This window comes from Jaculus jaculus, chromosome 15 (assembly GCF_020740685.1).
Source record: "Jaculus jaculus isolate mJacJac1 chromosome 15, mJacJac1.mat.Y.cur, whole genome shotgun sequence".
Classification (NCBI taxonomy): domain Eukaryota; kingdom Metazoa; phylum Chordata; class Mammalia; order Rodentia; family Dipodidae; genus Jaculus; species Jaculus jaculus.
This window is the reverse complement of record NC_059116.1, coordinates 43,719,566-43,731,420: the sequence shown is the minus strand read 5'-3', so window position 1 is coordinate 43,731,420 and position 11,855 is coordinate 43,719,566. Positions and strand designations below refer to the sequence as shown.

General features: G+C 38.2%; 1 pseudogene; it reads left to right on the top strand.

The window, feature by feature from the left end:
• The first annotated feature begins 11,162 nt into the window (after positions 1–11,162).
• On the top strand, positions 11,163–11,596 carry LOC123455059 (annotated as a pseudogene).
• Positions 11,597–11,855: the final 259 nt, after the last annotated feature.

The window sequence follows — 11,855 nt, the reverse complement described above, 5'->3', positions numbered from 1 at the left end:
GGACACCATGAATTACATAACATAAACTGAGCCATCAAGAGACCAATTAATAAAGAAACTATGATTCAAGCATTTCATCACACACACATCCATTTACCACAATAAAGAATATAATCTCACATCAGCTAAAGCATTCATGAACCTGGAGGTCATCATGCTAAATAGAAAAGCTCAGACATAGAAAGCCAAATACTATATAATATAAATTTTATGTGAAATACTTTTTTAAAAAAATGTAGAAGAGAAATTTAGAATAGTGACTGTTTGGGGCCTTAGATAGGAAGATTGAAGTGATGACATTAAAGTTAAAAAATTGCAACTATAAAAGGAAGCAATGTTTGGACTCCATGATACATAGCCTGGGTGTGTTTTAATATAGTAAATCTTAATTATGCCAGCACACACATATAAACACATGATATTTTAACTAATTGTGAGAATGGTATGCTACCTGATTATATTTTCTCTAATCATTTTTAAATATTTGCTAAGATCATTGAGATTTAAACAGGACAAGCATCAAACTCTGTAGCTCCAAGTCCAGTAACTCTAGTCAATGACAAATCCCCAAATCTTATAATTTTAGCCAGTAGCAAATCTCTGAAGTTCCAATTCCCCTCCTCCTTCTAGGCTACTCACAGTCCTGGGAAACTTCATCTGGGGCTGACAGCTCTCCTTAGCAGCTATCTCATGGTCCCAGCATCTCCAATGGGTCTCAACTACAACCCTGGATCATCTTCCCAGCTCCACTAGGTCTCCACAAAGGCATCTAGCAAACCTGCTTCACACTGCCCATGGCCCTTTCCAAAACAAAAGACCATGTTGCAAATTCATGACCCTCTCTTCCTGCATTTCTTATACTCCATGATACCAGGTAGTGTGCCAGTTTGTTAATTCAGAGGGGGAATAAATCAGACTTTGAAGAACCAGACACTCTTTGAGAAATCAGGCCCCTAAAGTAGTCTGCATTCTTCCTCTTGCCCCAGTGCAGGTCAACTGGCCCAATCTCAAAGATTGTAATCTCTTATACAATTGTAGCTGAACAGGTAGAAGTTTCAACCCAAAGATTTCATTTCTGTGTCATATGCCTCTTCATACACCAGTCCGTTTCTATGCAAAGCAACCCTGCATCAGTTCTCAGGATACAGGCACAACAGCATGACTCTCACAGAAACTGCTTCAAGCCCAGTGTAGGCAAAGCTCTTTCTCACCCTCACAAGCCAAACCTCACAGTCCATAGTCCTTACTGCATTCAGGTCTTTCAACTCTGACCAGAATAGTCCATCAAACTGCACTGTAAGGAGTCTCTTAGGCCAAGTTTTCAAATCCGTCCACATTCCTCTTGAAAATCAGCTCCAAAAGGCCAAAGACACACAGTGGGTGTATAGCAGCAACCCCACTCCAAGTACCAACATTACTGTTGCATTCAGGTTCGAATTGCTTCCAGAAATAACCCAACCAAGAGTAGCTTTTGGGAAAAACGGATGCATTTTGGCTTACAGGCTTGAGGGGATGTTCTATTACAGCAGGAAAAAAAAAACGATAGCATGAACCAAGGGTGGACATCACTCCCTGGCCAACATAATATGGACAATAGCAACAGGAGAGTTTGCCAAACACTGGCGAGGAGAAAGTGGCTATAATACTCATAAGCCTGCACCCAAACCCAACAACACACTGCCTCCGGGAGGCGTTAATTCCCAATCTACATTTGCTGGGAACCTAGCATTCAGAATACCTAAGTTTATAGGAGACACCTGAATCAAACCACCACGGTGTGTTTATTAAAAACGGTCAGTTAAATGGACTTCTAAGAATTTTCTATTCCACAAAAGCAATAAAACTGGAAAAAATATCAAAATGAACTTTATAAGAATTTTGGAAATTAACTGTAGGCTTATAACAATTTTAGCAGCAATTATTCAAAAAAAAAAAAAAACCTTCTGTATCTTGCAAAGTACAGTAAAAGTTCTAGCGTCTTAGCACAACCTACAGTAAATCCATATTCTCTTCTCATTCAACTCATAGTAACCTTGAAAACCAGCAGATATAAATCACAGGCAAACATTACTAAAAATGATGCCAGATCATCTTCAAAGTTCCAGTTCAGAAAACTGTTCACACTGTTCCCTAGCTGGTAAAAGAAGTCCTCACCTCCTAGGATCTCTTTGATTTGAATGGCTCTCTCCTAGTATGAAATGTTGTCCAAGCAATGAAGAAACAATTGCTTTGCTTTGCTGCTACTAGCCTCAGTGGATAAGACTATGTATTGCTAAAAGTCTAACAGGGAAAATGAGGGTAGGAAGTCCACAGGAACTTTGAGAAAGGTACAATATCCTGGGTTTATAGAAGACCCCATACTTTGGTAGGTGTCTCTGTGTACCTACTGCTAGGAAAATGTACATGACAGCTTTGAGGATGGCTTTCCCTTAGACCTCAGTACGATGTTCCCGTAGATCTCAGATGACTCACTAACTCCTGAAAATGACTCTTTTTAAACATCTGGGTAATTTTCACTTAGGCCTCTTACTAATAATGAGAATTCAGAATTTAAGGTGAATCCAGACTTGCCAATTCCTAAACTCTTAAAGCTATGTCCCAACATATACAGAGAGCCCTTTAGCAATATTTGGACACTTACCCTAGGGTTCATAGAAATCTTTGTCTTATCTCTCACTGACCCTCAAGCTGACCAAGATTCCAAGAACTATGTGTGACAAAGACAATCAACTTCGCAAAGTTGATTCAGAAAAAAATTTACTGAACAAGAGCCAGTAAAAAATTATAAAAGTCATAAAAATAAATACTAAATAAATTATTTAAACAGTATATTACAGATGATTTGCAAAATTGAATTGTTTACACCTTGATATGTCAATGTGACTCTTATATTCACATTATTCTAATATCATATATGGCTTCTCAACCTCATCTTCATGAGTAGTTAGAGGACACACAGTTTCCCTTTTTAGCAATCTCAAATATTACACAGCTTACTAAAGTCTTAACTCTGTATTTCTCTCCATTAATCACTTGCAATCCATTTCTATTTTCTGAGTAGACTTTTAGGAGGTACACTGTACTTTTTAAGAGAACTGACATATTATTTGCAGAAAACACTCCTCTTCAGGAACTATGGTGCTAGATTACTATTCACTGGTCAATTAGTGTTCTTTATTTGCATGTGCAATTCTTTCCCATGAGCATTGCATTCACATCAATCCCTGTTGACTGCTGAATTATATTAATATCTTCAAGTGTTTTCAATCTCACTGCTCAGGCATGGTGAAAAGTAGTAGGAAAGTGTTGGCGGTTTGAATAAGATGTCTTCTATAAACCAATGTGCTTAGAATACTTGTTCCACAGTTGATGGTAATTTAGTAGGTGGAGACTTGCTGGAGGAGATGTGTAATTGGAAGCAGGCTTATAGATATTACAACTATTTACCCCTTCATAGAGTTCTGCTCACTCTCCTGATGCTATTTTCCTACTGCTGTGGTAGAGGTGATGCCCACAATCTGTGCTATCATTATGGACTTTCCCCTTATGAGTATTAGTCAAAACAAACAACTTTCTTCCTATCAGCTGCATTTGCTTTATGCCTGTAAAGAGAAGGTACCTATAATGGAAGGGGAACACTGCATGCTCCAGGCACAGAGTGACAGGAACTCCCTTTCCGTTAGTCATGTCATGAGGAAATTCTCACTCTGAGAAGGTACAAATGACACTTAGATTTCAAAGCAATTGAAGATCCAGCCAGATCAAACACAAAGGATATTTCATTTCATGGAAAGTATCAATTGCTATGTCCTTCAAACAGTCCCACATCATTTTAAACTGCTGGTGAGGGCTGGAGAGTTGGCTGAACATTTAAGATGCTTGCTTGCAAAGCCTAGTGACTGGAATTTGATTTCCTAGTACACACAAAAGTAGTGCATGCTTCTGGGCTTCCTTTAGCAGCTGGAGGCCCTGTCCATTCTCCTCAGTCTCTATCTTGCTCTCTTTATAAATAGGTAACTAATTAAAATATTTAACTTGCAGATGTAATGCCCATTTGCTACAAGACTTACAAATCAAGGCTTCACAGTTGCATATAGCCTTGGCAGGAAATGAGTATTCCCTGGTGCTGGGGTCACAGAAAGAAGGGGGATTGCACTGAATAAAATTAGTGTGGCCTTCATGATTGAGGTGAATTAGGTATCTTAAAACTCTGGCAACATCTCAAATCTACTTTGCCAAAGTTTCTAAAGAAGATATCTGAAATTCTCTGGAAAAATCACATTTTTGATTGAGGTATCTAGTGTTTAAAAGAATCTATTTTTCCATAATCACTTACCAAAGTCACATTTTCTTCATATCTAAATACATGATATTTTGAAGAAAAACATGTTTTTTTTTTTAAATGGTAAGAGTGCAAATGATTGTAGGCTCAGGGTTTTAAGTCTCCTTTTAGAATAAATTAAAGCAATTTGTGATATCACCCCTATTCTTAATGGCATATGATAGACACTTAAATAGTGAAGCAATTAGATGCATAAAATTCAATTATACACTTTCACATAAAATCATAGAAATTTTATAGTATCATGTTAAAATTAATATACCATATAAATACTTACCTTCAGACCAGTATGAATGAGTGAAAAATCATTAGCATACTAGGAGGTATGGCATTAAGCTATATTAAAATGAGATATGATTTATGCCCTGTGTTAGAGGCAAATAATTTGTACTAATGGCAAAACGGCAGATCTGAATAAAAACTCAGCTCCCACATATTGTTGGGGAGGAGCATTCCTGGTCAAAGAGGTGTGGGAAGTCATTAAAATTTAAAAGTGGGGATAGCCTTTAACAGGTAAGCTATATTTTTAGGAATATATTTTGAGCACATTATGGATCATAATGAAAATTTATGGGGAAAGATATTTAGACTATTCATAATTGCTTCAGAATCTTATAAGTGTGACAGTGATTTATACCTGACTATGTTACTATCTGTATATACACTAGTAGATGTATGGGATTTTATATGTAGCAAATATTAAAGTGATATCATGAAAGCATTTATTTTGTTGAAAGTATAGATTGAGAGAAAATCAGTTTATTAATCATGTACTATAAGATGAACTAAGTAAGTAAAATTTGTAGACAAATTAGATTATGTTTTGTTAAAAAAGGGTTTGGGTTTATTCATGATGAAATCAGGAGTTGTGATAGGTAATTTCATCAGTCAACTTCACAGGGTCAGTAGCTGCACAGGTAATTGGCTAAGTGCTACAACTATGTATGTCTGTAGGGATGTTTCTCCATGAGATTAGCATATGAATTCTTCCTAGGCCTAATAGATGGGCCTTCAAAATATGAATGTTAGTATATGTGATTCCATCCCTTCTGATGAAAAGGTAAACAGGGGTTCAAATTTTTACCTGACATGACTTTTAAAGCGATGTGATCCAAATCAATGTAATAACCATGTGTTTGCCCTCACAGACAGAGCTGAACCATCAGTTCTCTTCTTCCAGTGTGTTCAAACTCTAAATCACAACTATGGCTCTTTGGTTCTCAGATCTTGAATTCATAAAAAGTTATTCCTGGTGGATTGAGTTCTGGGTTTATGAACAATGTGCAGCTTCATAGCTTTCCTAATCATTTCAGGCAGTGTAAACATAATCATGCATATTGGTTCTGTTTCTTGGGAGAAGTCTATTATAGAATTTATTTGTTTCTTTTTCAAAAGTTTTTTTTTTTTATTTTATGATTTTCTATATTCTTACAATGAATTATGTACTCTTTTATCAGAAGAAATAATGTAACACTTTTCAAATTTCTTCTAGCACTACCTAGTTGACTGAGCAGTTAAGTGTTTCTTATAAGCATGACTGCTAAAGTTCAACTCCTAAGCACCTACTTAAAGCTAATCAAGTGGTGAATGTGCCTGTTGTTGCAACACACACATGGCAATGGGAGACAGAACCAGGAGAACCCAAAAACTTGAGGGACAGCTAAATTAAGTTATGTGCAGCAGCAAAACCTAAACAAAAAATTAGGGTCTTTATTTCAAAAGAAGATTAGAGGACAGACATTCCAAGATTGGCTATCCAGCCATGTGTCATGCATGTATGCCATACATGTACTCATGTACATCCACATATGGATGCACTTAAATAATATAAAGAGCTATATATCACTTCTAATAACAAGTAAACAAGAAGACATATTGGAGACTCAAAAGACTTTCAAACTTTGGTTTCAAAGTTTTAAGTAAGAGTATTAAATGCTGTGCATGGAAACTACTGATATTGAGATTTTTTTTCTCTAAGTTTCCAACTCCTTGGTTAAACTCTTATGAAATAATTAAATATTAAGTTGTGATTTTATTTAACTGGATATAAATATGTGATACAAGCATTGTTCAGGAAAGATAATGTTCAGTAAGTGAAGTTCAACAAAGTAACTAGAAGATAAAGAATTTATATGAAGCTTGGCTCATATAGTAGCCCTTGCACTGTCCTGGTATATTAAAAACATCTTTGGATCTCCATGCAAGCCATGGTCCATCTTCCAGTGGCTTAACTGGTCTCCTTACCAGGGTCATCACATCTTATCTCATATGCCATGTCAGCAAAGGTTCTCGGAAGTGTGCATTTCATGACCCACTCCATGCATTTTACATGCTTCCAATACATATGGTAGGTATGCAGAACACAGACATGTTGTCAATTCAAGAATAAAATAATTTGTGACTTTGAAGAGCAGGTTTCTTCCTTCCTGAAGAGTTTGTAGTTTTACCATTCAGTTTTCACTTTAGCATTCTCTCTATTGTTTCAATTAAAGCAGTTGGGTCATCCTTAATCATAGTAATATCTCCTTAACAATAGCAGCTTTAGGAACCAGTCTCAGTGCCAGTGTCCTTAAAGTTGTATGAATTTTTCCAGCTTTAAATATTCAATTTCTCAGTTCTATATCTTCCACCAAGAATATCGCTACTTTCCAATTCCACCTTCAGCTGGGCATGGTGGTGCATGCATTTAATTCTAGCAATTGGGAGGCAGAAGAAGGGGGATTGCTGTGAGTTTGAGGCCACCTTAAGACTAGCTAATTCCAGGGCAGCCTGGGCCAAAGTGAGACCCTATCTCGAAAACCAAAAACAAACAACAACAACAACAACAAAAATGTCCACCTTGATCTGACTCTCTGGCTCTCTGGGCACGGGTAGCAGAACATTGCCAACCCTTGATGCCTACAATTCACATACTTAAATAACAGAGACAGGAAGATTACTTTTAGTTGTAAGCCAGCATGGATTACAGAGTGAAAACCTGTCTCAAAAACAAAGTTAACAAATTGAATGAGGGGTTGTAGAGATGGATGAGTGGTTAAAGTGATTGCCTGTGAAGCCTAGTACCCAGGTTCAATTCCCAAGTACCACATAAGCCATATAGCCAAATTGATGCATATATCTGGATTTCATTTGCAGAGTCTAGAGACTTGGTATGCCCATTCTCTCTCTCTTCTCTCTCTCTCTTTCTTACTGCTTCTCTCTCAAAAATAAATGAAACAAAGTAAGATCATATGAATAAATATTTGAAATTAGAGTAATTTTGCTTTGTTACTATGCATTTTCAAGTAAATAACAATGTCTAAAGTGTCTGTGTTGAATATTATCCTTTTATATAAGGAACCAAAAGTAGTCTGCTTCATGGAGGAATGAAGTATGATAGCTACTTCCTTGTCTTGGTGTGGGGAGCAGGGAACAAAAACTGTTTAATTGTGACAGGCAAAGTTTCAGTTGGAGATAATTGGAAGTTCTGTAAATGATTGGTAGTGATGACTTAACAACAGGTAACAAGTTTAAAGTCAATGACACGTCAAAAGCTAAAATTTGTTCAATAGGGCTGGGGAGATAGCTTAGCAGTTAAGACTCTTACTAGCAAAGCTAAAGGACCCTAATTTGATTCCCCACTACCCACATAAAGCCAGATATACAAAGTAGTGCATACATCTGGTGTTTTTATTTTTATTTTGTAGTGGCTAGAGTCTCTGCTGTTCCCATTATCTCTCTGTACCCAGTTCTCTCTCTCTCTGCTCAAATAAATAAATAAGTAAAATACTTTAAAAAGTAGTTTAATGGTATATGGTATGTCTATATGTATTAGCACCATTCAGTTCAAGAGATGAACAAACAAAAAACATAAACATAGGGGACTTCATGGAAGTATTAAAATATTTGAAAGTATGTGGCAGTACCTCTTAGACAGTACTTCAAAACATAAAGGAAAGCTGAGATCATTGCACCAAAGGCAGACAAGTAGAATAGAGTGAAGGAGGAGTGTATGTGTGTGTGTGTGATGTGTGGAGAGGTGCATATCCTTTGCACATACATGTGGAGGTCAGAAGGGAATTTTGGCTGTCTTCTATTGCTTTCCCATGTTGTTTCCTGGACAAAAGTCACCTATTGATCCATGAACTTCTGTCTGAGATCAAACTGGCTAACTGGTGACCCTCAACAATTGTTTCCCTGTTCCTGACAGGTCAAGGACTACAGGCATGTGTGGCTATGTTAAACTTAATATGCAAATACTAGGAAATTGAACTCAGACCCTATTAGGCCAAAATGCATGTGTGGCAAGTGCTTTGACCTGCAGAACTAATTCAGCTGCATGGGAATGCATGTTCTTCAATACAAGGGCTCATGAACAGAGAGGTGGGCAACCAGACTGGTGATCTCTGAGGGTCCCTCACTGTATAAGCAGAGAACAAGGGAAAATGTGGTTTGATCTACAATCTAAAGGACAAATAATAACAGGAAAAGAAATTATGGGTAATTATTTCATGTAGGTATTGAATAGGAAGAAGATTTAAATAAACTATAAATTATTCTGTGCTTCAGGGAACATTGTGCTTCTCACATACAACCAAAGTGTCTAATGTGTTCATGTGTATATATGGAATCACTAATGCCTTCTATTTTCAGGACAATATCATCTCTTAGAAGAAAATATTTCTCCAAATTACTACCCTTTAAACATAATATAGATGCTAACATCCTATTTGTGTGTGTGTGTGTGTGTGTGTGTGTGTAGCATTATCTTCTATAAGAACCATTAATATATTCTTCTTATGAACTCATTTAAGATAGTACCAAGGGTTAGGCATTATGTTTGTGAAATTTTTATTAAAAGGTATTTAATTTTTTAAGAGAATAAATGCAACTTTAATACCATTTTCTTCTGTCTTTACCCCCTGGTGGACATTAAAACTAAACATCTGTAAAATGACCCTATTCTGGAAATTAGTCACATTCACTCGTGAGGCCCCCAACTCCTTGGAGAAAATCAAGGCACAAGTGTGGAAAAGCTAGATAGTCAGAACTCAAAGACAATAGGGCAGAGAACATCTGAAAGTCTCCTTTTGTTCTCTAAACTTCTAAAATTTATATACAATTTTTAATTTGCTTATTTTCAAGCAGAGCATAAGAGAGATACACAGAAGAGAGAGAGAGAGGGAGAGAATGGGTTTCCCAGGGCCTGCATCTACTGCAAATAAACTCCAGATGCATGTGCCCCTTGTTCACCTGGCTTATGTGGGTCCTGGGGAATCGAACTTGGGTCCTTTGGCTTTGCAGGCAAATACCTGAACCGCTAAGCCCTCTCTCCAGCCCATCAAATTTATATACAATTTCAATGCATGACAATATCCTGATTAAAATGTGATGTTTCAAGGTTTAACTCACAGGGTTTGGAGCTAGAGTCCAAAGTAATATATGTTAAAATCTTACTAAATGCAAATAATTGTAAAAACAACAAATTAGAGTGTTTTATAAATATCACTTCATCTAATATTCTAATATCATTGTTAATTTGGTACTTTATAAACATCATGAGCTATAATCATAATGCAGGCAGGCACTCTAAAAGTAAAGATAGGAAGATCAGAAATTGAAGGTTGTCCTTAGCTACATAGCCAGTTTGAGACGTTCTCTCATAAAAGAAAAAAAAAATGAACTAAAATTACCGTATTTTATTTCTATTGTTTCACAGAAGGACAGTCAATTCCAACATTCCTATTAATATATCTATTTTCCAAACATTAAAAAAATGAGTTTATGTTACCAGACGCAGTGGTACAACTGGACTATAGGGCAAGTGCAAGGTCATCTCTTTGGTGCTACATAAGATCCTGTCAGGAAAAAAGAAAGGAAGGAAGGAAGGAAGGAAGGAAGGAAGGAAGGAGGGAGGGAGGGAGGGAGGGAGGGAGGGAGGGAGGGAGGGAGGGAGGGAGGGAAGGAAGGAAGGAAGGAAGGAAGGAAGGAAGGAAGGAAGGAAGGGAGAGAAGGAGGTTAGGGAGGGAGAGAGATACAAGCCATTTTGCTGAGCCTGCAAGCTGGGAGAGGAGCACAGGGCGGTTGTTGCCATGGGCTCTCCGGCCAAGGATGTTTTGTCTCTCGTTCCTTCTGGGGAGCCGCGTGGCCAACGATGAGTGATATGGATGACAACAACTTCAAGGGCAGTTAATGTTCGTGAAGATATTGAACAGGGTTTTTTGTTTGTTGGTTGGTTGGTTGGTTGGTTTTCCCAAGAAAGCTGAAGATAAATCAAGATAAAAGAAGGCCACTGAAAAGAGTGGCTCTCAAAGTCTGAAACGGGAACTCCCGCCGTGTAACCTCGGAGAGCAGGCCGGGCTCTCGAGGTCCATCAAGGCTTTCCAAACTCTCTGAATCCCATTCTCTATCAGGATCCAGGTCCAGGTCACCGAGGCATTCTCACAGATGTTACACTGGATGCGGCCGGCGCTCACAGGAGACGAGCTGGAAGTGGGTCCCGTACACCAGAATGTAGATGACGAAAAATGAGTTTATGTTACCAGACGCAGTGGTACAACTGGACTATAGGGCAAGTGCAAGGTCATCTCTTTGGTGCTACATAAGATCCTGTCAGGAAAAAAGGAAGGAAGGAAGGAAGGAAGGGAGGGAGGGAGGGAGGGAGGGAGGGAGGAAGGAAGGAAGGAAGGACGGAAGGAAGGAAGGAAGGAGGGAAGGAAGGAGGGAAGGAAGGAGGGAAGGAAGGAAGGAAGGAAGGAAGGAAGGAAGGAAGGAAGGAAGGAAGGAAGGAAGGAAGGAAGGAAGGAAGGAAGGAAGGAAGGAAGGAAGGAAGAAAGAAAGACATACTGGCAGCCCGGAAACTCCAGATCCCGACTCTTGTCTGGGAGTGTTTGACCTCATTTGGCACACAACACAGAGATCTTCATCTTCGTGAAGTATTTTCTCGATAGTGGTGTCAATGCGGTTTATGATCAGTGAACTGGGCAATTGTGTGGATTTGCTTTTGTGTATTTTGAGAGAACAGATGATTCCAGGGACACCGTGGAAATGGCAAATGGAAAGGTACTGGATTAGGCAATCACCAAGAGAGCACACACACTTACTCCAGGCATTTATGTGGGCAGTGGTAGATTGGTGATCCTCTATGACAGAGGATACAACCGAGGGTATGAAAGATAGCAAGATTATGATTACCCGTACGGAAGATCACCTTCTCCTTACTATAGTTGACACTGATCAAGGTGAAGATCTTCCTACAGCCCAAGACTCTGTTGATAATGGAGGGATGCAGGGGAGGGTATTTCCCATCAGGGTTTTCCCAAGCTTCTAACCCTCTCTCTAGTCTTTCAAAACATCTATCTCTAGTTTATTTACCATCTACAGATGGTCCATCATGTTACCGCCTCCCACTCTTTTTTGTTATATACTCTGACAGATGTAATTGCCATTTTGAATCATTAAACATCTTGAGTAAAAGCGAAGTCTAGTGTTAGGCTTTGCAAATTTTCTTTGCCTGTACAGAGAATTCCTATCT